General features: G+C 40.5%; 1 pseudogene; it reads right to left on the bottom strand.

Annotated features, from left to right (window-relative positions):
• Positions 1-19,613: 19,613 nt before the first annotated feature.
• On the bottom strand, positions 19,614-22,564 carry LOC147445523 (xyloglucan glycosyltransferase 4-like; annotated as a pseudogene).
• Between the last annotated feature and the right edge of the window lie 2,546 nt (positions 22,565-25,110).

Below are 25,110 nucleotides of genomic sequence, written 5' to 3'. Positions count from 1 at the left end.
GAAAAAAATTGTCTGCATAGGAAACAACCATCAAGTGCAATAACAACAATTGAGGAAGTGTTGAGAAGCACATATATGTAGAAGTATAGATATCTCAAAGGCTTTTTGAGGTGTCAGTATCATTAAATGCAGTGAATTAAGAGTAAGCATGAAGAGAAAAGGAGCCTTAGAGCAGGAAGAGGAAACGGACGCTACAAAAGAACAACCTAAGTGGAGACATAAATGGGTGAAGAAGTACCCAGAGTACTTAATTCACTTGACAAGAGCTCCAAAGGCCTTGCAGAAAGATGTTTTGTTTTTTCCTATACCAATAGTACGGACATGGCAAGAGTACAAGTGAATCCAGAAGTGCCACCGCACGTGGCTCAACTTTCTGGCCTTGCTAGGGCCAAAGCCAAGGGAGAGGTTGACAAAAGAATTTATGCTAAGAACCTTAACAGAAGCCATCAAGAAGTTTGAAGGATTTTTGGACCTATCATGTCAGATGTTGAGAAATATTTCTAGAGTGCTAGCTTCTTGCATCTCTATGTACCCCAAACTAGAGATTTTAGACACTCCATGGATGTCATTTTTTTACAGGAATAAAGGGCTGGTTTTTTACCTTAGCCAGCAGCCTGACAAAGTCATAATACATGGGTTTTTTGCAAGAACCATGTTCATGACAACTTACTACATGGGCATTTTTTAGGAAGAATTTTATACAGGTTTTTTCACGCTTCCCACCATAATTTTTGGAACTAAAGTGAATAACCTAAGAGCCAGGTTTGTAAGCTATCACGCCATGAACATGTACATCAAAGACATAACAAAATGGTTTGCCCCAAAAGATGCAGATCTTGCTAGAGAATATGAAACAACATGCAATGGCTAACACAACAATCCCTACAACACCACCCACCACAAAAAGAAGTTTTTGGATTCATGCCAGGTATGGCATGAAGTAGGAGGGGGAGCGGTAGAAGATGCCAACTTGTAGCAGACATATTCTAGGAGATACAAATTTTTTCCTTGTAAAAAACAATTGATTTGGGGCTTCGGCTTCCACTTTGTAAATTATAAGTTAAGACAGTAGTTTTTAGAATATTTCCCATATATATTGAGACCCTTAGCCGGGTATACAAGGCATCTTTGTAAAACCTTATCAAAATCTTTTGGCAATATAGTAAAGAGTTCTGTTTTGTGTTGTACATTGTGAGTGAGAGCACTATGTCTTATCCTCTTGCACCACACAACACACACACACACACACACACACACACACCATCTAGACAAACTAAGAGCACCGTCACGATAGCGCTGTGAGCTCTATGAGCTAATATCAAGTGTGCATCAATACGACGTCTTTCACACGATGCCTCCTACAACCTTTTAGGTGAGTTTTCTTTCAAACTACTTATCCAAATGAGATTCTACTATGGATCTTGAATCCTGCCGCTTAGGAGTACCTATTAGCCATAGTCGACTTTAGTTTCAACGACCTGCAAAACCCGGGTAAGAAAAAATTGTGATTTTTTCTAGGGTGCAAATTAGAGATCTGACGTCATGCGGATGTTTTGAAGCTTGTTTGGACCCACCCACCAAGTTTGAGCTCATTCTGAGGAGTTTACCTATTGCTTTGATGCGCCGTAGTGCCTAGGATCAAGAAAGGTAAATCTAGGATTTGTCGATAGCTAAGAATTAGGAGACCAATCATAGGATACGTGGTGTGTCCAGACAGGAACCTGAAAACCTCTTGGCGTGCCTCCATGCCCTAATCGAGTCACTGCTTCCTAGTGGTGGCATTTTAGTCTTGGGACTATCACATTAGGTAATGTGATAAGATGGTAGGGTAGCCCCCAAACATTGATCCTACAACAGAGGGACCGGAGGGGGGGGGGGGGGGGGAGGGGGAGACATAGCCACAATATTTTATCCGCTCCTCTAGGGTACAAACGATCACTAATTAGCCGCAACTAATTACAAGCGTTTACTATTGCCTTGTCAGCTATTCTCTCATGCTCAAATGAAAACTTTTCTATGGATAGAAAAGGTATAACATTTTTTCTCGAATTCAAAACCATTTCTAAGTTGAACAAGTAGGTAGGTCATCATCGATTCCTTTTGGAGGCTCACCATTAGTAAGCTGAGAAAGTTGATCTACCCATTGATGAGTAGTACTTTTCTTGACTACTATTATAAAATCAAATTCCCATAAGATGATGTACCACCTTACTATCCTACCTGTCTTACATGGCTTATTCACAAGATATAAGAGATCTTGATGATCAGCAAAAAATGTGAACTGGTTACTCGGAGCATAATCCATCCCTAGGTCCTCTCTCTCAATTCTTGTGTAATTCTTTTTAGATTTGTTCAATTGTCTATTAAAAATGTAGCCATAACATTATTTAGCCCAAAAGGCATAACTAGTCAAGGTGGAGACATTATTGGCTAACAAAGTACCCCAACTTTCTGACGTTCTTAATATCAGCGTCGAGGGAAGTGCGAAGCGACCCAACTTTTTGTCCACTTGTCCAAACAAGGTCTTATCAGTATTAGACAACCATGGAAAAGCAAAATCCATCCTGGTTCAACTATCCTAGCACTACACGCTCCAATATTAAGAGAGAGAATAGTGAAACTTTATATGGTGAAAAACCTAAGGGGCTCCATAAAAAGATTTCGTGGCTCTCTTGATCTATCATGCTGAATGATAGTCGAAATTTGCTAAACCTTTTTGGCGTGCTTCACAGTTTTCCAACCAGGAGTGAGCTGGAGCACAGAGTTTATCAATGTCGATCAAACAGAAGAAGAGCTTTCCTATGACCTAAGCCACCCTCCTATAGAGGAAATTTTGCACAAATATTCTAGGCGGATTATCTTTTTGCCTAGCCACCATCAATAGACCTTTGAAGAGACTTTTTATACAGGTTTCTTTTTTTACAAATCCAAGGCCTAGCCACCATCTATAGATCTTTGAAGAAGCTTTTTATACAGGTTTCTTTCATTATAAATCCAAGGCCTTTGGACCATTTTTGGAAAGCGAGTCTCTATATGATTTTATTGCAACATTAGAAAAGTGGCTTCAAGGAGACTATGCAAGCCGCATGCACCTTTGAAGATTCATGTCTTGGTAGACATGAACTAGGAGGGGGGAGTGTTGGAGCCACACAAAGCCGGATTTTTTAACTCCCCATATGTTTTATTTTTTCATAGACTTCATGGATTGTAACACAATTTTGTATAAGCGGTCGGGACATAGATGCATTTCCAATTTGTAAATACAGTGAGTAGATATTCTATTGAGAATAGTTGTACTTCTTTTGTAAACTCGAGTGACCTGGTACATAAGGCACTTAGGTTTTTGTAAATCAACCAATCATTATCTTTTAAAAATTGTGCTTCTGTGTTGTACAAGTATAGAGAGAGTGTGTTTGTGTGTGTGTGTGTGTGTGTATTATCTTGCACACCACGTACTGCTCTTTTGTCGTATCTATGAACCAATTACGCCATCGCGGTAGCCTCGTTGAGTGCTACACGCCCATATCCAACATTCACGTCAAAATGCCGGTTGAAAGTGTCTCACCCTCGAGCTAAATCTAATTGTAAGTGCATCAAACAATGTCTCTTTTGAGATTTCAAGTATTCTCTAGAACGAGGACAAGATAATGTATGCATAGGCAGTGATAATTTTCAATTTTGTGCACTTTGAAAATTCAACCTGTATCAATATTGCATTTGTGACTGAGGGTATTAGGGTTAGGGTTTAGTGCTTCGGAGCTTTTGTGTAAGTGTGTCTTAGTGAGAGGATAGTGCCTAGTGAGTTTTGTGCAATTCACAATTGTCTAATGATGTTAAGAGTTATGTGAGTCTCGTAGGTTATTGTGAGTTGAGATGAGTTGTAGATATATGATCGAGATATTGCAAAGTGAGTATGTGTAGGTCGGTCTCAGCCTCACAAGCTAACAAGATTTCCTCCGTACACCTACGGGTTAGTCGTGTCCTTGGTAGACAAATATGTTCTTCATGGTTGTGCTTGTGAGCATTAGTAGGTATGAGTAGCATCCTAATGAAGCTAAAAGGCCAAGGGGCAAGCTTCACTATGCCTCCAGTTTAAAAGTTACACAAGAGAGCTTTAAAAAGGTCAAGGTAAGTTCATTGTTTGTGCATGTAAGCTAGGGGCTACTAGCTTATCCATATTTTACTATGAGCATATTATATTTCTTTTATTAATTATAAGTGGTTTCAGAATTGAATTAGCCATGTCTCAATGCATGCTAGGCCAAGCATGAATGGAAAAGCTTATTGCATGGTTGGGATATTGCAAGGTAAAGTTTGTGTGCATTATGATCTATTTCATGTGTAGCTAGGCCATTCGCAAAGGACACTTAAGTGAAATCAAACCTCCTTTGTAGGACTATCTGGGTTCATTGTACCAAGTCTCTAAAGCCTCTCACTCACTTAGAGCATCTAGGACATATGTCAAGTATAGCATCAAGTTTCCCATTGAAGCAGGGGGGTAGCTTACTCTTTCAAGAGGGAAAGAAGGACACTTGTCACCATGATCTCACTCATGCCCAAAGCAATGAAGTCCATTCATTGGCTAGTCCTTGAGGGGTCCAATGAGAGGGGAGTATGCTAATGAGAGGAAATTTGATTTCTCTCTCTCTCTCTCTCTCTCTCTCTCTCTCTCTCTCTCTCTCTCTCTCTCTCTAAGTGACTTGCATACTCATTCTTGCATAGACTCTCACATGTTACACACACAATCAATGTGTGCAAGCTCTATCATGTGAAGAATCCATGGTGCGTTCATTAACACTTCATGCTCAAGTGCTAGCTTATCTTCGTCTCCCTGCATTATGCTGCTATGTATGCTAGCTCTGCAAGAGAGAAGCTCTCTTGAAAGTAGAAGTAATACAAGTCATATACCTTTCTCGTATAATACTTCTTCTTCCTCTCAATCTACCTCAATCCCCACAGCTCTCTTCACATTTCATGGTGCTTGAGATTTTGGGTTAGCGGCCCCACCAAGAATTAAGAAAAGACACATGTGAATTTCCATATCCATGTTGCAAAAGCTCTTGTGAAGTACAAGAAGTGCATTGTAAAGGTCTCTCTCTTCATGGGAGAAAGATGCAAAGTCTCTTTGGAGGGGAAACAAGCTCCAAATGAAATCCATTCCTCAACTATCATCAATGTCTCTATGTTGCAATCTCCTAGTCAATGTGTGATTCTCTATTGTGAATATTGCAACCACGCACTCTACTATAAATTCCAATGTGCTTAAAAGGAATTAAGGCCAATTCTATAACACATGCAATGGAACAATACAGCAAGGAAGTAGCTAAGCCCTATGCTTCAAAAGATGCAAATCTAGCTCGAGAATACAGGGAAGGAATGCAATCATTTTAGCAAGGAAACATTTACAATGACATCCACCTTAGAAGGAAGGTTTTTGGCCTCATTTTGTGGAGGACATGAAGTAGGAGGGGGAACATATTATGGCTTGTAATTACATTATTTGGGGCTCATGTTTCCAACTTGTAAATTTGAGAATCTCTAGTTAGTTTTTTGGAGAAAACCCATGTACATTTTAAGATTTCTAGTGTCTCTTCTCTTTGTCTAATATATTTTCCACTTGTGTTGCACAGCACACACCTCACACAGAGGAACCAAAAGCTTCAGTGTGTTAGCATCTGCGAGCTCACGCGACAGTACTAGGTATGCATCCATTTGACAAATGCCCCACATCACGTCCTACAACCTTCTTGGTGAGTTATCCCATAAACTTCCTATATGTTTTCATTTTGGGCTATGGCTATGGAATTTTGATGCCTTGGAGTACCTAGGATTTGCTAAACTGCAAAACCCGACTAGGATAAATCAAAATTTTTTCTAGGGTGCAGAATGAGAATCTAATACCGTAAGGATGTTTTGAAGCTTGATGGGAATCTACCAACCAAATTTGAGCTCATTTCGAGGAGTTTTGCTATTGGATTTTCTTGTTGAAGTGTCCAGGATTGAGAGGATAGGAGCAAGAATTTTCTACAGTTGAGAGTTAGAAAACCAAGACTACGATAGGTAGAGTGTTCAAACAAGAGATTCACAACCTCTGGCATGCCTCCATGCCCTAGTCCATCATCGCTTCCCAGTATTGACATTTATCTATCATGGGAATGTCACTAGGTTGATGTGATAGGAGAGTAGGGACCCCCTCAGACAAAGAGACAAAATGAGTGTACCGTCGCATTACAAAAAGTACACCATTCAAGATTGCAGAGTGGTTGTGGAGGAAGAGCCAATTAGAGAGAAAGGGAAGACAGGGAAATCTTATGATGGCCTTGAGAGTGAAAATAAGATTGATCTAGGAGAACATGGGGAAAAGCCTAAGCATGCTTATATAGCAACAGACTTAACCCAGATGAAGAAGAGTTGTTGATCAAACCATTGAAAGAGTATTGACATGTTTTTTCTTGGTCTTATAGAGATTTGAAGGGTGTTGATCCTGATATTTGTTAGCATACCATCCCTTTCAAACGTGATGCAAAGCCAAGTAGACAACATCCCTATACTTATAACGAGACATTTTCTAGAAAGATCAAGAAGGAGAAGTTAAACTGAAAGAAGCAAAATTTATTTATAAAATTTATCATACTGACTAGGTTTCCCAATAGTGGTGGTACCCAAAAGGAATGGTAAATTATGTTTATGTGTCAATCTCAAGAAGGTGAATGTTGCTATGATGCGTGATAACTATCATCTTCCTGTTACACACCATGTGCTAGAACGAGTAGCTGGTAAACAAACCTACAACTTTTTGGATGGCTTCTTGGGATATAACCAATTGGATATAAAGCTTGAGGACCAACATAAGATGGTGTTTGCCATAGAAGGAGATATATTTGCATAGAAACAAATTCTATTTTGGGTGTCGGGATTTGATATATCTTCTTCAAAGATCGTGACACCCTCCTCTTGTTCCAGCTTCTTTTTTATCTCTAGGGTTTCATACTTAATTATAATATAGAGCATCCATGGAGATAGCCGCTCTTCTTTGAGCTCTATGCTGGTATTCTTGGATCTCTCTATTATCTATAAACAATTCCCTTTCCTACTCAATTACCTTCCTCTAGCATGTATCCATCCCTATATACATATCTGCCAATAATTTATGTTTTCTTTTGAGATTAGAGTGGGTGCTTGACTGGTGCCTGGCTGATCCTCGGGATCCTCTTGTGCTTGGCCTCCTTCTTGTACAAGCTGACCTATGTCATGGAAGCTTTCGTGTCTCTGACCTGAACCCAACTGATTTTCCTATTGAATATCCTCTTGGATTGGCTAATATGTGGTTCGTCATCATCAGTGTATGTCGCAGCCAAATCCACCAATCCAGAGGGTCTTGGTGGTGATTCAACACTTTGCGAGTTCTTTCCTCGTCAGCTTGTTCCTATGGTTGGCTTGTTTGTAATTTGGTAGATGCTAGCTGTTGAATTAGCCTAGCATTTTCTTCTTGTAAGGCCCTGATTTCCTCATCCCTTTCCTCTCTTTTAGCTTGCTCCACTTGCAGGTTATGCAAGTGCACTTGTTGTTGCAGGTTTTCATTCACTTCCATGAGCTTGAAAATTTCATCGCCCTCCATATTTGGCTCGTCATGGATGGGATCTTTCAATTGATTTTGGAGGGGTTACACTAAACATTGGAGCTCCCTTATTTTCTGGTTCATCTCTTTCTCTTTGCGCATGGAGCTTTTTGTGACCATAGCCTTTTGAACTCTTTCTAGCTCCAACTCCTTTTGTAGCTTAGTAATGTCAGAAGAGGGCTAGCTTGTGGAGGGTACAGTGACACCTCCTGTAATTTCAACCTTTCTATTTCTTGATTGTGCAGCTCACCCTGTAGCTTTGCATCTTTGACCTCTTCTTGCAACTCAATTTTTTCCGCTTCAAGTGCCAATATTTTTGTCTTCATTTCAGCCATCTCCCCCTGAAGCCCTTGAGCTTCCTCATCAAAGGTCTAGGTGGTTGTAGCATAGATCTCCGCTACTTCTTAGGCTTCTTTCAGTTCTTTGCTTGACTTGTCAAGGGAATTGTGTAGCTCATTTATTTTTGTCTTTGTCTTCCATCTCCAACTTCACCACATCCATTTCATCATGCAAGAGGAAGACAATCTATTCTTCATTCCTTAACTCCTCTTTTGCATCTCAACATCTCTTCCCTAGCTTCTTGCTTCTTGCTTTTTGCTTGGACTCCATGTATGAATCAATTCTAAGTCCATTTTAATGCGATGGTCTAGGTCCATGGCCACTAAGCTAGATCCAGCTTCTCCCTTTCCTTATTCCTTGTCAATATTTTGTTGGGAAGGAGAAGGAGGTGATGGACTTCTTGGTGGTTGTTCTTCTTGTTTCTCCTCCTCTTGCACCTTTTTTGTTTGCTCTTGTGGTGGTTCTTGTAACTTTTGGCCTTGAGATTGGCCCTCTCCTATTGGTGGCTCTTGTTCTTCTTTAGTCGGCCTCAATTGGTCTCTTAGCTCTTGGAAATCCTTTGATAGTAGCTCTACTTTGGGCTCATCTTCAATATTCTATTGTTGGATATATTACTCAAGACATGCAGCATCTAAATCCTGCAAGTTCGGCTTTTTCGTTCTCAAACTAAAAGAGACTGCTGAGGGTTTGCATTTCTCCCTAGTCTCCCCTCTTAGTGACCTTTCAAGTGCCCAACCTTCCGGCATTATTTCCATCTTAGCCCGCTTATGGGCAATCGGAAGCTTAGGTTCCTCTCTCATTTTCTTTTTCCCCTTTCTTATGTCTGTCTGCCTTTGCTCTTCCTGCTCTTTCTCTTTCTCTCCTTGAGTAGGTTTGACCTTCTAGCTTTCTAGCACCAATCCTTGTCATCATAGCAGGTGCTTTGGACTTTCTTCGTCCTCTTGGAGTTCTTCCTCTGCTAACCTCAGACATGTATTTTGAGACGGGGCCGATGTTAGGCTCTCTCGGGCACTTATAGATTCATAGATCACCTTGGTCAATACTTTTCCATCACCAATGTAGTTTGGAGATTTGAACTTCAACTTCAAAATCGCCTCATGAGGTAGAAAGCATGATCAATCATGGCGCCTTGTGGTTGGGTTAAGGCCCATGTGAAGGTTGTCACTATTGCCCCGTGTGGTCTAGTGAACCTTATTGGTCTCTTGCTATAGCACATCAAGCATTGGCTATAAATTTGTGTCAGGGTTACTACTTGTTTGTTTTGCGCATGAGGTCAAAACATGGGAGGGTGGATTTCCTCGTGTACACTGTGAGGTTGGGCCTTCTTTTCTTTACATTTTCTCCCACTTGTGGTAAGCTCAAAGTTTTTGCCACAATTTCCTTGGTGACCTTGACCTTTACTGGTCACCATTCATGTCTGTCACCATGCAAGTGTCGTCTTCTTGGAACGTTTCTATGAACTCTTATACTCTCTTTACATCAAGTGTCATCATTGACAATGAAGCAACGTTCTATAGACCAACTCAGTTTAACAACTCTCTGTTGGTTGGCGATCTCAAATAGCCTTCGATTTCATTAGGCAGCATTATGACATCCACCTGATTGTCATGAGAGTCTTTGTAAGTTCCTTGGTAGACTTCAATTGCATTCAATTGTAAGATATCCTTGGGTATCCATGTTGTTGCTGATTTTAGTGTCTCCTAAACTACTATATAAGATTGAGCAGCTTCCATAAGACTCTTGAGAGTGTAGGGCTGTGAAGCTATGGCGAGTGCTTCCTATGAGGATATATGGCAAGCTTGAGAGTGTGCAGCAGAAGAAACGAAAAGAGAGAGGAGAGAGCTTCGACACAGCAGAACAAAAACAAACTCGCGCTATTTGATTGATCTTCTGTGTAAATAGCCCTACATATATGTAACCAAAATTGCCGCAGATTCGAACTCCAACTAAACTTGCCTGCATGTTATAAAGAGTGTTCCCACAGGCTAAGACACCATTATCGGGCTTGCATACCCAACAACCCCCCCCCCCCCCTCCTCAAGCCTAAACCACTGACAATGGACTCGAGACAGACAGACCATGGCAGAGTCCAATCACCTAAAACCATGAGTAGAAGTCCCCCCCTTGACAATAACATAGGTGTGTGTGTGTGTACTTCCCTCAAACAACCATCAATGTGAGACATACCAGAACTCGTCCAAACAACAAAGGGTGGTCTTACCACTTTATTTTCCGTGGCAGTGTTTATAACCCATAAAAATTTTGACTTGATGCCAACTGATAAACATGACAAATCTATGATAGACAACAAGAAAATGCATTTTTAGAAATTTTGTGTTGACATACCCAATTCTTGAGAAAACTATCTACAAAAATCAACAATCGAGGCTTGCTATTTCCAGTGTGATAACCTTGAAACTTGGGATTTGCTACAATTTTCGATTCCATGAGTTTAGTTGTAGAGGCATTGTTATGGCCCTGGTAATATTTCTTCTCATCATCAGTCAAAAGTTCCGAGGAATCTTCATCCATACCTAAATCTTACATTCCTTTGCTCTCTACATGTATCGTGTGAGCTCTTTGTAAGGTCTGCATGTAATGATCAAGGGAGTCTTGGACCAAATTGACATCCATGGATTCTCTCTCTTCTATGTATGCTTTGAGAAGCTTGAAGTTGTTTGATTGTTGCTTCATTGCCATAGACATTATCAGAAGCCCTTGGTTGTTTGCATGCAGCATCGAGCCTTACTACGGGCTTTTGGAGATGCCTTTGCCACTGTCAACTACATTTTGGGATGTCGTGTATGCAGGGTAAATGGCCTCCTAGTGCTTGCTGCAATAGCATTTTAATATGCTCCCGTTTGCTAGAGTGCACCCACTCTGAAAGCGTTTTAGAACGCAAAGTACAACAATGCCTTTTGGGTAGCGTTTTGAAACACAATCTACCCCTTCTCTGCGCCTGCTGCTGCAACTGTGCCGCCAAAACCGGATAGCATCTTGAGATGCTCACCTTCACCAACGCCAACCAAATGGCTTTCTCAACGTCGTCTCCTGAGCTTGCACCAGTGCCCACATACCTAAGCGTGCCTTTTGATATGCTCACCAAAGTGCCTGCTTGGAGCGCCTAGGCTCTGATACCATATGTAGGGTTGCGAAGCTATGGTGGGTGCTTCCAATGAGGATCCATGGCAAGCTTGAGAGTGTGCAGTAGAAGAAACAAAAAGAGAGAGGAGAGAGCTTCGACACAGCAAAACAAAAACAAACTCACACTATTTGATTGATCTTTTGTCTAAATAACCTTACATATATGTAACCAAAATTGCCATGCAGACTCAAACTCCAACTAAACTTGCCTGCATGCTGTAAAGAGTGTTCCCACAGGCTAAGACACCATTACCGGGCTTGCATACCCAACAGAGAGTCTTATTTCTCTTTGTTTGTAGATGTCTCCATTGACCCTATTTTTAGTAACGAAGGTGAAATGATGAGATCCATGATACCAATAAACCAAACTTGACTAAAACTTGAGCATGTATTCATTAGAGCCTGTCAGTTACCCAAATGGTTAGTTATGGCACAATTTAATGCAAATAAATGTCAATTGGTATCTTTTTGTGTATATATACATGATTATGCTTAACATGAATAGGATTCATGACCATTTGCCATGAATCTTTGCACATGACTTATTCATGATGTGTACAAGCCAAAGGTTGCATCCCAAGACAAGACTCCGCAAGATAGCTACTGACATCATTGCTTGAAAACTCTGAGCTTGATCTGAGATGTCTATCCTGCTAAAACATGTCTATCACGATATATATGTCAGGTTTTCCTCTTTCTTCATGCATTTCCTATATGACATGCTTTACTTTTCTTTTTGATCAATTTGAGCCATTTAGCTCTGACTTGGACCTGCCTTGACTCATGCTTTCAATGGTTTGACCTAGATAAGCCTTCTAGGTATTGCATATATGTATGAATGACTTTTTTATTGTGACATGGTGTATATGTGACATATGTAACATGCAGACATGCTGTAGAAAAACAATAATTGAATGCCATATATAATTTATGTGACAAGCCTATCTCTATTGCGATAGAGATGTTACTGTAGATATATTCATTTTTATATCAAGTCTCTCACTCAATTCTGGTTAGTAGGCTCTCATAAACACATACATCAAGAATTAGTCAAAAGTGGATATGGTACTTCATGTTTACAACCGTTATCCGTTTTTTGGATTCCTCAAAAACCCCGTAAACATGAGCCAGGACATTTATCTTACAACCCGTTAGCATACTTTGCTTTCAAGATCCCTGGGGATCCTCTCAAGATGGACGTTTCCTTCTTTTGCACTTTTGTTGCCAAGTATGACGATCTTTGGCTTCTATTGGAATGATGTTTTTGTTTGTGATCATGAACCAGTTTTTTCCAAGTGGCACCATAACGCCTTGTTGGCAGTACCCTCAAGATTTACTTTGTCAATTCTCATGTCATTTTTTCGCGTGGTTAGCCCGTGAGAGCTCTATGACGCTTTGTATGTTATCTGACAAGATGTGGTGTTTGGCCTATGTGATCTCACATGTCCATATAGATGCCTCAAACTTTGGAATTGGGTGTGTCCTAGTTCAACCTAGAGAACATAACCTAGAATACCCTATTAGCTTTGCCAGTCGATAGTTAAATAATGCCAAGATTAACTACACCACTACTGAGCAAGAAGGGTTGTGTTTTATTAGTAGGATGTCTCCATATTAAAATTTTCATCCAAATCCCATTCTGTCAGCTTGCATGGCATCCTTAAGCCTTCTAAAGCTTTTATTTCAATTTGATGGCTGTCTGATGGCTATCCGACGCTTGCTCTTTCTCTTCACTATGTAGCCTATGTGTTTGCTGATCTTTCTACGTGTGTTGCTCACGGTTGCTTTTAAATAGAACACAAAAGTTGAATTCAAAAGGCTCCAAAAAAGGCTCTAATCAACTGAGCAAAAAGCTTCAACCAAAAAAGCACCAATCCATTTTCGACAAGTGGCTGCCCTCTTCTTGCAATATTCACTACAAGCATCTCACACTGAAAAAGGGTAAAGAAAATCGTGCATAGTCCTATGTTCTTTAAATTCTTGACTTATCTTTGGTAATGGTTGTTCTCACAAACTATCTCTATTTTTTATATGATCAATGCAAACAATCATAAATTAAACAGCTCTTATCATACTTGTTGTAAATTTTTGCATATGCAGAACCATCATCCAAAACTTCCATCTCCGTACATACAGATCTGATGTAGGGCTAACCCCAGAATAAGAAGATAGGAGGAATATTATTGCACAAAAAAGATTTGTTCGTCATACACATTCCTAATAGTCACCTTAACATTTGTTCATGCACCATAAAGTTTACCTAGAAGCATGTTGGTTGTCAAATTTACCAAACCATGATAACATAGGTAGGCCACTTCCCTCTTTGGTACAAGATTTTTACCATAAGGTTTATTCTCTAAGTTGTGATCAACAAATGCTAAAATTGACTCATCAAAGTCACCAATTTAACAATAGTCTCTATTGTAGCTTTAGCCCAGTGAGTCTCGAAGAAGTGACTCGTGGGACTCTCATTCGTCTCCTCATCACCAATGAAGCAAACATTCCTTAACTCACACGAGGAAATGTTGTTGGAAGCGACTTCAAGTTCAAGCTCCTCTTGATCAAACCCTCCTTCATATGCATCAAGAATAGCCTCAATTTTATATACCATATGACTCCTTGTAGGCTCAAATTCTTGCTCAATTAGTATTTGGTGCTTCCTTTTTATGATGTCAATAATCTCCTCATAAAACTCGCGGTTAGCAATGTACAAAATATCACCCAAAGTTAGCTTGAACACTTTACTGTTAAGGATGCGCTTTTCAAACACCTTCTTCAATTCTATGGCTAACTTGATGTCAAATTTGAGCTTATGTAAGGATTCCTTGTGTTTATTTCGTTTCTTGTCCTTTGGATCATCCTCCATATTCCCCTCAGAAGAGAAGGAACTACCTTTGCCGCAGGCTCATCATCCTTCTTGTTGTGTTGAGCTTTAGAAATATAAGCACAAAATCAATAGGATATGTCCCGGGGGATTCACTATTAGTAATGGGGGATGTCACCTGCGTGCATCAAAATTAGAGAAACCCCCCTATGTACAATATCTTACATGCTAACCTACCCCCTACATACGGACAAGATACGGACGTTCTCGCAATTATCCATACCCCCTCATACGGATTTCATACGGAATGTAATGACCCACTGTTTTATGTATATTAGTAACATAACAATTATAGAAGCACATGCTTTTGCAAAAATAAATGTTGAACTGCAAATGAACAGAAGTGTGGACTGTAGTGTGTTTTCATTTGCAATAGATGTTAAGAGAACAAACCATTAAAAGCAACAAATATAATGAATACTAAATTAAATAAACTAATCGATTCAATGTAATTTTTCAAAAGGGCGGACGTCATTTTCCTTGCAAACTGATAGAAATCTCAGTCTCAAAACGATTGATATTAGCCACCTACTTATTAGGCTTCCCACATGGGATTTAAGGCACACATGTAAAATGGATTCTTCTCTATATAACAAATAATGAAATGCTCATAAATAACCATGAAAAACTTCACTTATTAGTCACTCACTCACTCACACACACACACACACACACAAGCACACATATCATGTAACAAACAAACGTTTCTATTCATTCTAACTTTTGCAAACAATGCGTGTTAGAGTATTAGAACTATAAAATGAAGGCAAACTTAAAAGTCTCCTGGTTTTTAGGTCCAAAAATTGAAGCTTTTGCTAAAAGCGTTTCCAATTCACTTTAAGGCAAGCTTGCAATCAAGCTAGGTTATTAAAATCAAAGGATCAAAGCCAAAACTCTTGAAGAGAAAATTGAATAAATGAACTAAATAACTTTTTAAAACAAAAACTCAAGACATGCAAAAGTTTCAAAAGAGCTTAAGGAAGGGTAAGTGTGGAGGAAAAATAATATGGAATAGAGTAGATTGTATTAGGCTAAGTGCCAACGCGTTTCAACCATGTCAAGGTCTCATCGGGGTAAGAAAATACAATCTACATTTTTTGTTTATATAGAGATATATGGGTGGTTTGGAGTGAAGTAAGTTATGTAGAGTTCAAACATCTATATAAGAAGCAAAAGGTATTGAGGGTTGCTTTCAAGGGTGAGGTAGATTTTGAATATCTATGTAAGGAGGCTAGGGACTGAGGGTTGCTTTCATTGGTTTATGATGAAAAGACTTTAGAATTACCTTTCAAAATTCAATGTTTGAACATTAAAGTTTGAAATGAGATCTTCAAGGCTAGATGTGACCTCTATCCACTTATAGTCTCATCATATAGCTCACAAGGAACGAGTGTAAGGGACAAGTGTGAGGACCTTAGTTAGGGGATACGTAAGAGGGAAGCTTTCAACTATTTAATACATAAGTCAACTTGGTGATACATAAGCGTATCACATGACTGAGGCCCCCCCACTCAGGGGATACACGAGAGGGAACCCCTTCTGAACCTCATACAATAACAATATGGCGACCAATCCCAAGATATTTTACATAGGGTAGCTGATAAAGTTCTAGTTGTCCTTAAGAATGACAACACCAAGGATCTAGATGAGAAGAAAGAGTTTGAAAAGCTACTAAAGAATGCATGCACAGGCAAAGATTGGGGAACTTATTATAGATTATAATGATGGTTGTCAAGCTGGTATCATGGATGCAAGAGAAGATCTTGATCATGCCATTGGTGTTTCTATTGAGTTTGCATACGAAGAAGAAGAAGAGAAGAGTGACTTGGGATGATGTGCAAGAAAACAACAAATAAATAAAATGAGGGCGCAGATGTGGAGACAAAGGCTATGCAGATGGTACTATTGATGATGATGATGTTGAAGAGGCTAATGAGGGGCTGAATGTTCAAGATATTGATACTTAGTGACTACATAGAAGAAGATTAGTCAAGTTTATGGTAGCATCAACCCAACAAATCTAGAAGCTTGTTGAACAAGTCTTAAAGATGTTAGCTAAGGGAGAGGACAGGGAGGTACCAAATCTTCTCATTGGTATAGCTATCTTAGTTTGCTAGTGGAGTAAGTTAACTCTTTGAAATACCAAGAACAACACACTCATGTGAAAGATTCTTTAATTAGCTTGTTAGGGTATGTGTCTTATGGCACAAGCACTTAATACCCCCCCCCCCCCCCCCCCCCCCCCCCCCCCCCCCCCCCCCCCCCCGGGGGACGGGTAGGTCCCCCCCTCCCTTATGTATACGGTACGAGCATGAAATAATGGGGGGCTACCCCTATTGTATACGCTTATATTTGACCTTTAAAAACCCCCCTCTTGTACACTTAAGTGATACCGTATGGAAATCCATAGTGAATCCCCCGGGCACCCAATAGTCTGTCAAATGCCATTACCTACTTGATATAGATTTTTGTGAGCCACCTTGCCCACTTTTGTCGTCTTCAAAGCATGAGGCCACAAGTTACCTACTCTTTTGTCTCCATCCTCATCTTCATCAGCATCCACTTGCATACCATAGGTAGATGCTTGATTCAAGCGAACATTAGGTAGCATTTCTTCTAGCAACTTCTTCATACCTCCTCTACCATAATTTAGCTGGATTGGTTGACCCGTTTCTTCAAATTGAATCTTGTGATCCTTTCAAGACACCAAATTCTTCCTCATTGCATCATTGAAATCATCACAATCTCTGAGCATGTGATCCGAGCTAACACACTAGATGCAATCACGTTGTGGTGGAGGTGGTTGCCAATTTGCTTCCACTGTAGAGCCTTTGTTTATAAATTTAGCACACATTTCAAATTTATATTTAACTCTTGAATGCCTTTGAATTTTTCATCAAGAATTGACTCTTCAAAGGCGTGGTAGTTATAGAGTGTGATTTTTCTATCACTTCGTTCTTCGTTTTTTTCAATTAGATCTGTAACAATTAGCTTATCCACCTCTTTTGGTGCTTCATGATCATGGTGCAAAAGCATCGTTTCAATTAGTTGTCAAGCCTAACTCACCAGCCAGATCCTTCAAAATCTGAAGCAAGCTCTTTTGAAGTCATTGATCAGCAACTTGAACAAACAACTCTACTTTCTTTACTGAGATTGATTGTTGTTCACCGATAGACAATTGATCAAATTTCTTTTCAAATTCTTGCAACAACTCTCGTGCAGATAGACCTTTGTTCTTCTTCTACACCCACTTCATGAAACTTGCTTTTGTCACCAATTGAATATCCTCCAAGAAATACTCCTCCTTTAGAGCTTTCTTAAAATCCTTCCAAGTTGCACTGTGTGCAATCCGGATCTCCTACTACCTTACCTCAAAGCCCAAACATGGCAATCAAGTGAAAACCTTCAATTGCTTCAACATCTTCAATTTCCTTATACTCTGTAGATTGCTCGTAAGTCGTACAAATTTCAAAGATATCATTCTCTTCAAATCGATCCAATTTTTTGGTTACCATATGCCTTGCATTTTAAATTCTAACTTACAACACAAATTGTTGTTGTGTCATTGTTGGAGAAATGTTGCAAATTGTTGCATCATTTGTTGCATGGAAGCTTCTTGTCGTGTTGTCATCTTGTTCTCTCACCTCAAGTCATTTTGCGTCAAATTCACCAAAGATGTCGATGATTAAGGAGTTGGGCAGGTGATTCAAGAAGTCACAGAGACTTTGGGCGTGAGAGATGTAGAATAGATGACTCAGAACACAAGATAAGAGCGTACATAGATGAATTGAGAGAAGGAACCTTTGTATATAAGATTTACAAGTGTTGTTGATACATAATATCCCTTTGTGTGCTTACAACATGCAGTACAAAAAAAGATAAACTTATGCAAGAAAGAGCTTCTTCCATAGCCCAAACAAGTCACATACACTTCCAATGTCCTTCACAATATACATGTCTGCCATTTCTCAACAAAAAACTCGCACCAATGATGACAAATTGGATGGTTTTGTTGGCTTCGAAAGATGGGTAAAACACTAGGTTTCCAGATCAGCACACTCCCCATCTACTCCCCCTTCACCTTCCTTGATCGGAGTGTCGTTTTTTCTCTTAAATCCGTGTTGGCAAAAGACGCAAGCATGTAACCCTTTCAAAGAACCAAAAATAGTTGCTCTTCTTGCATGAAGCTCTAAGTATAACTCATAACCACTACTTTTTGCATGGAGTTATAATTCTAGAGGCTTTTTATGTAAATATAACCTGCAATATTTACATTATTATGAATAAAATGTATACAAAAAGACAAAAATACGCTAAAATTATCCCAAAAACTTGATAAAATTTTATAGATGTTTGTTTTAGCTACACGATTATCCCGAGTTGCCAATATACTCATTGAGCATAACCTTACTTCCACAACAAAAAGTTTCATTGTTTATACATGATACATTGTTAGGATATACAATCTGTTATCTATTTATGAGCACTACATATTGTCACTTATGCCCTCTCATAATCCATTGGCCACAAGTACATAAATTGTTGAATGCAGTAGTGTACCGATGGGAATATCAAAAAATTTTGAGCAAGTGCAATTCATCGAATTAAGGATTCAGTACTAGTTGTAACATGTATATGGACTGATAATCGATTTCTGCTTGGTAATGGTAAACAGTTTACTCTGTTCGATATATTAGAGTTCAGATCACCAAATGAGATAGAACTCTTCGTTTTTGAAATGGTATTTGGACTTTGGGTCAGTTGACGTATTGCATACTTGAAAGTTCGAAAGAGACGAAACTTTTTGTTTCTTATTACAATTATATGCAACTGAGTGCCGATTGTCAAATGAAGCAGCAACCTGTGTTATTTTATATGTGGAACTGGTCCACCACATTGTTTGATTTTGTGATTATAAATAACATTTGGATATGATAAGAAAATTCCAATGTTCTTTTATGAAATTTGCAAATCAAATGGTGACCAACGTTGCCTCTAAGGCATGACACATAAGAGCATATTCTTGTGGTATGAGACACAAGAATACATTGTATTCACTGAGGGAGAGCATAAGAGTCCATACTAGGCACAAGCACATCCATCTATGTCTATAGCATAATTGTCAATGTGAATTCTAATTATTTCTTTGAGCTAATTGCAAATTCTTCTCCGAGATGACACTTAGCAATTGAGAGTAATTGCTTCTCAAGCCACGAGTATGTTATGAATCCAGAGATGATGGCTTATGTTCTATGGTATTGTGTAGACTAAGGCTGGGGGTAGCATCATGCTACTATCATAGATTTGGATTTGAGGGCCTACACTGAGTACACATGTTATAAACCCTAAGAGTAGTCTCTCTCACGTCTAATGTATCATGGCTAATGGAAATACACAAAAATGCATACGAGGAAGTGAGCACTCTCCTATATACGAGAGAGATTCAACTCCAAGCTAAGTCACAAGTGGATTGCATGTGTGCACTAGTTCACATGTGCTCTCTCTCTCTCTCTCTCTCTCTCTCTCTCTCTCTCTCTCTCTCTCTCTCTCTCTCTCTCTCTCTCTCTCTCTCTCTCTCTCACACACACACACACACACACACACACCATCATTCACTACAAAGACATCTTACATTGTGATTGTTGTGTATACTCTAAAGAGCACAGTTATGAGGCAAAGGATGACGAAGGAAATGTGCACCCAAACATGCCTCAATTCATGGAGCTTCTTTGTCCAACGGCTGCGCTTGGCCTTGCCAACCGCTGCGCTACGGTCAATGTTGCTCGTGGGCACGAACTCGAATGTGCTTTCGAAGTCGAATGTAGATTTGAGAATCATCTAGAAAAAGAAAGGGGTCATCCACCAGAATTGCAACTCATCTCTATTCATGCTCTGAATGGGTTGGGACACCTCTACCCATATGACATACCAAAAAACCCTCCATGATACAAGGAAAACAGATAAGTATGAAAGCAAGGTTTTGTTCTCCTCGTCGCTTCCTATGTTGTGGTCAAGTCGAAATGTGAGTGAGCTCCAAAGAGTAATTACAAGTAAGATGTTGAGGATGGACATGTAATAGAAGCCAAAGTACCAAAAGTAACAAAATTTTTGCACTATGTTGAGCTTGCTTTTTCTGCCGCAAACTGTCGCAAGGCACCTTGCCCACACCACTAACGTTGCTTCACAAACCCCTCAAATGTCCATGGTATGATCCCTATTTGAAGCTTCTCGTTTACATAGGCAGACTTGTAACCTCTATTGGAGAGCATATAGGCAGTCATGGTGTCTTTGGTTATGGAATGAGGTTGAAACCCTCCAATCTCATCCAGGTGCTTTCTTCTAAAAATTGCCCTTGTTTCTACACATGTCGCATATCCAAACATATTCCGATGTACCAATGTCCTATTGTGTCCAAACCCCCATGTATCATTCAGAGGGTCCCCTATAGAAGGGTTGTAGAAGGTTTGGGGGATTTGTACAAAAGAAAAATTGGGGGAGTCAACAATCTACGGAAGCAGTCGGTTGAGGAAAGAAGGGTGGAGAATCATGTTTGCATCCATCATGACAAGAAACTTGGCATCCAAAAGTTGAAGGCCAAAGTTCAGGTTCCCGCACTTGTAATTGTGGGGCACCCCTAGCACCTGCAAAGTTTCAAGCTGATGTCTACAAGAAAGTAATGAAAATAAAATCTGATAGGTGGTACATACAGGTAGAAATCAGGTAGCATGATATGTATGCATGATTTTTTTGTCAAAATTATTCAAGTGCATATTAGCTCACTTCCATTTTTGAAAGAAAAGTGTGTTGTGGACGGATGTTTTGACGTATGACATTGGCAGCATCTTTGACACAAAACACAAAGAATGTATGGTTCTTGTATTTATCTAAACACAGTGCACAAATGCATGTTCTGCATTCTCATTCATTACATGCTTGCTTCACAATGTTCATGCGTACTCGGTGAGCATCATGCGAAAATGTATGTTCCACATTGTCATCCATGAGCATGCTTGCTTTGGGATGTTCATGCATCTGGAAGGGAGGCACAAATTACAATATGATTTGTTTAGTAACTTTTTTCTTTAGAGGTAAAGTATTTGGGTACTCCCACTTTCAACTCCTACGGTGTTGCAAAAACCTGGAGATCATAATCACCTCCATCATCGAGAACAAGGACCCTGAAGCGAACCCGGGGGTAATCAAGAGCAAGGGCTATCAGGACAGTCTCATGGGGTACATCAGTAGGCTTCCTGCAACAAGGGATTATAATATCCACTGTGAGATACATTCTCGAAATTGTAAGGTCTAAATTAGCATCATCATCATCAAAGGTACTTAAATTAAAAAGCTTGAATTTGATTTCTTACAGGCTGAAGTCTATGCACTGAAACACAACAAGCAAGGCAATGCTCCATTCGATGCAAGGCCAAAATCAATTGCGCAGCAGTGCGCACAGAAGGGAAAAATGGATGATTCTAAGATTTACACATGCATTGAGAGAGGTTTGTGTATCATTGAGAGAGGATACTAGAGACTTATAAGTGTGCACTATGGATAGTTTCTAAGTGTGCACTATGGAGTGGAAGGTTATTGGGTCTCTCTCTCTCTCTCTCTCTCTCTCTCTCTCTCTCTCTCTCTCTCTCTCTCTCTCTCTCTCTCTCTCTCTCACACACACACACACACACACACACACACACACCACTCTCTCTTTGTCTCTCTTTCTCTCTCACACACACGTGCATAGAGACCCCCCTCTCTCACTCTCTCTCACAAACACACACACATACTCTCTCTCTCTCTCTCTTCTCTCTCTCTCTCTCTCTCTCTCTCTCTCTCTCTCCTCTCTCTCTCTCTCTCTCTCTCTCTCTCTCTCTCTCTCCACTGACCGATTCCCCTCCCATCACCACACAGACACGCTAACAGAAACACATTTAAAAGTGTAGACGCTTGACGCTTTGCAACTATGCATGTGTTGACATCCTCCTCTTGGGTTGCCCGTGTACCCTCTCATACCATAATTATTGAGAGAGAGAGAGAGAGAGAGAGATCTGATGAGAAATTGTCAATAGCATTTGTTCGTGAGCTTTTCTACGAAGACTCGAAGCTAGACAAAGCTGGATCACATACACCACCATGAAACATTGTTACTAGTTTCTATTCATACTCTTCTTACCTAAGGATTTTGAACTTATACAAACCTTGAATTTTGAGATATCGTATGTTAAGAAGGTCTACAGAGACAAGTCAAAAGCTTTTAGCCTCGTGGCCCTTGTCGAAAGACATATACTCGTTCTTTCTTAAGGATCCAATGGTAAATGGTAATTGTATCTCTACCGTAGGCACATATTGGTTCAACTGACTTATTTTAGAGATTCCCCTAGAAGGTGAGGCATGTCCGTCTCCCTCCCCCTCGCCCCCAAGGACCAAACACCCTTTGTTGCAATGCTTAGCAATCTGCCCCAACCTAGAATCTGCTTTGAAACTGCTGCACTCCTCAGCCTAGCAATTTGCTTTGAAACCGTTGCACTCCTCTCTCCAACAGTTCTCACGACAAGCAATCCTTCCTTGGCACATAGCATGCTCTATCGATCGCATGAGAGAGAGAGAGAGAGAGAGAGAGAGAGAGAGAGAGAGAGAGAGAGAGAGAGAGAGAGAGAGAGAGACTCTGGTTTTCCCTCTCTTGCAGACAAAGAGGCACTGCTCGAAGGGCTACCTCATGATGCCTTTCTGCAATAGCCCTCACTACCAATCAATGGCTTCCTTTTTGAACCCCTACCCCCCCCCCCCCCCCCCCCCCCCCCCGATAGCCACCCTTGTAAAAAGAAACCCAACATGCATGCAACAAAGGTGTCGAAAAGCACATATGTGTGTGAGAGAAGAGAGAGAGAAACAAAGAAGGAGGGAGAATCTCCTCATATTCCTCTTAATACATCTTTCTTTGAAATCTAGCACACATACTATATGCTCTCGTTAACAAAGTTTGGGTCACTATTCTTTGTGAACAGGACAAAAGGTTACAAGTTTGATAAACCGTGACACACGAACAAAAACGAATAGAATCAACTATTTAAAGGCAAATCAAATTAACACAAGTAGTAAGTAAGCGCAATTTGCATCTCATTTGTTTTAAGGGGTATTTTGCTTAGATGTCCCTTTGGGATGGTCTTTTTGAAAGAAAGTGAAAAGATGAAAGACAATTGAAAAGTCACACACGAACTTCGTGAAAAGGAAGGGAGAAAAGGAGGGGGGGGGGGGGGGGGGGGGGGGGGGGGGGGGGGGGGGATTCAGAATAACTTTTTAAAGGCAAATCAAATTAACACAAGTAGTAGGTGGTCAAAACGACTTTTTGGGGGTCTAATTAAGTGGAATCAAATTAACACAAGTAAGTGGTCAAAACGACTTTTTTGGGGTCTAATTAAGTGGAATCAAAAGAGATTTTCATTTAGTTTGAAGTGAAAAAAAGGAGAGCTGGCACGTGGGAGAATGAGAAATTAATATGAATTTTTTTTACTATAGAACCAGTATAATAGGCGACACTAAATGAAGTTTTATTCATAAAATAAAGAATTGTCTTTTTCGTTTTGAAAGCGAGCACACATGGACAGCCCAACTTGCCCTTCTTTCTCTCTCTGATGCCGGACAATAGTGATTCTCTCTCTCTCTCTCTCTCTCTTTCTCTCTCTCTCTCTCTCTCTCTCTCTCTCTCTCTCTCTCTCTCTCACATGCGAAACATTGTGCAAGGGCTTCTCTGCACTATGTAGAGCCACACAGAGGACACAACTCACTCACTCACTCTCTCTCTCTCTCTTCTCTCTCTCTCTCTCTCTCTTTTGCGGCACAAATGAGAATCGACAGAGGGAAGGTGCAAGGGTAGCTATCGTCTGCATCGAGAGGAAAGTAGAGACGCTGGTCATTTCCATTGTTAATGTATGGTTTGATGTGAGAGTAGGGCTGCGGCGGCAGATGGAGTTCCATGGTCATGAAGCAAAGAGCCACAGAGTTATATGCGCAGGGAGTGGCGAAGTGTAATAGGGGGCGACCAGACAATGATGGAAAAGGAGGGTGGTGAGGTTGGATCGTAGATGGGTGCACAAGGAGACTTCTCTATTTGTGTGTGTGTGTGTGTGTGTGTGTGTGTGTGTGTGTGTGTGTGTGTGTGTGTGCGTGCGCGCGCTCACGTAGGTTCATAGGGGAGACAAAGGCGCATGTCCATCTATCTTGTTGCTTCGAGTTTGCACCTGCAGATGTCCGTGTGTGTCGGGGGGGATCTATGTCACAGTGTTGCTCAACATGCGACGACCATGAAAATGGAGCCATGGTGAGGAATGAGGTCAACAGGGTTGGACTCCGGAGGATCAGGAGGAGACCGTGGAGGTGAGAGGGAGAGATGCCAGGAGCATGGAGGCAGAGAGAAACAAAGTTGCCATGTGGCACAGTGGCACAAGAAGCTCGTAGAGAGAGAGAGAGAGAGAGAGAGAGAGAGAGAGAGAGAGAGAGAGAGAGAGAGATCAATGGTGAGCACTGTACAAGACACAATGGAGCATTCGTGTGCACGAACTAGGGCTACAATCGTTTTCCTTTTGAATTTACAAGATTCGAAGAGAATCTTCATTGCAAATTAATTGAATTTTGTGGTTCTAGACCGAGCAGGTAGCAAAAAAGTAAGTAAGCACAATTTGCATCTCATTTGTTTTAAGGGGTATTTTGCTTAGATGTCCCTTTGGGACGCTCTTTTTGAAAGAAACTGAAAAGATGAAGGGGGGGGGGGGGTTTGTATGTTGGACCTACATGCTGTTGGTACTAGACTCAAGAGTTGAGGGCAATGTTGGGTGCTACCGCATGGCTTGCAACATGGCAACTAGGAAAGGGGGAACAACATGCGAAGGGCCAATGGACATCGTGAGGTGCACGTGATAGGTTGGCGGGCAGAGTGTGTGAAGGGAGGGGGGGGTAGAGCAATGATTTAAAACAAGAAACCAAGGCTTGTGACAGTTAGACCAATGTTAAGCACAATACGACGAGTTGGCAAGTTGATGATCTCGAAGGTGCTCCGCACTCGGGCTTGAGTTTGATCAGCGAGTGGCGAGAGTATGACTTTTGACTATGAAAAAGTAAACGGGAGGGA

This window comes from Adiantum capillus-veneris, chromosome 12 (genome assembly GCF_014529385.1).
Source record: "Adiantum capillus-veneris isolate H3 chromosome 12, ASM1452938v2, whole genome shotgun sequence".
Taxonomy (NCBI): domain Eukaryota; kingdom Viridiplantae; phylum Streptophyta; class Polypodiopsida; order Polypodiales; family Pteridaceae; genus Adiantum; species Adiantum capillus-veneris.
The sequence above is the reverse complement of the archived record's forward strand: the minus strand, read 5'-3'. Positions and strand labels throughout refer to the sequence as shown.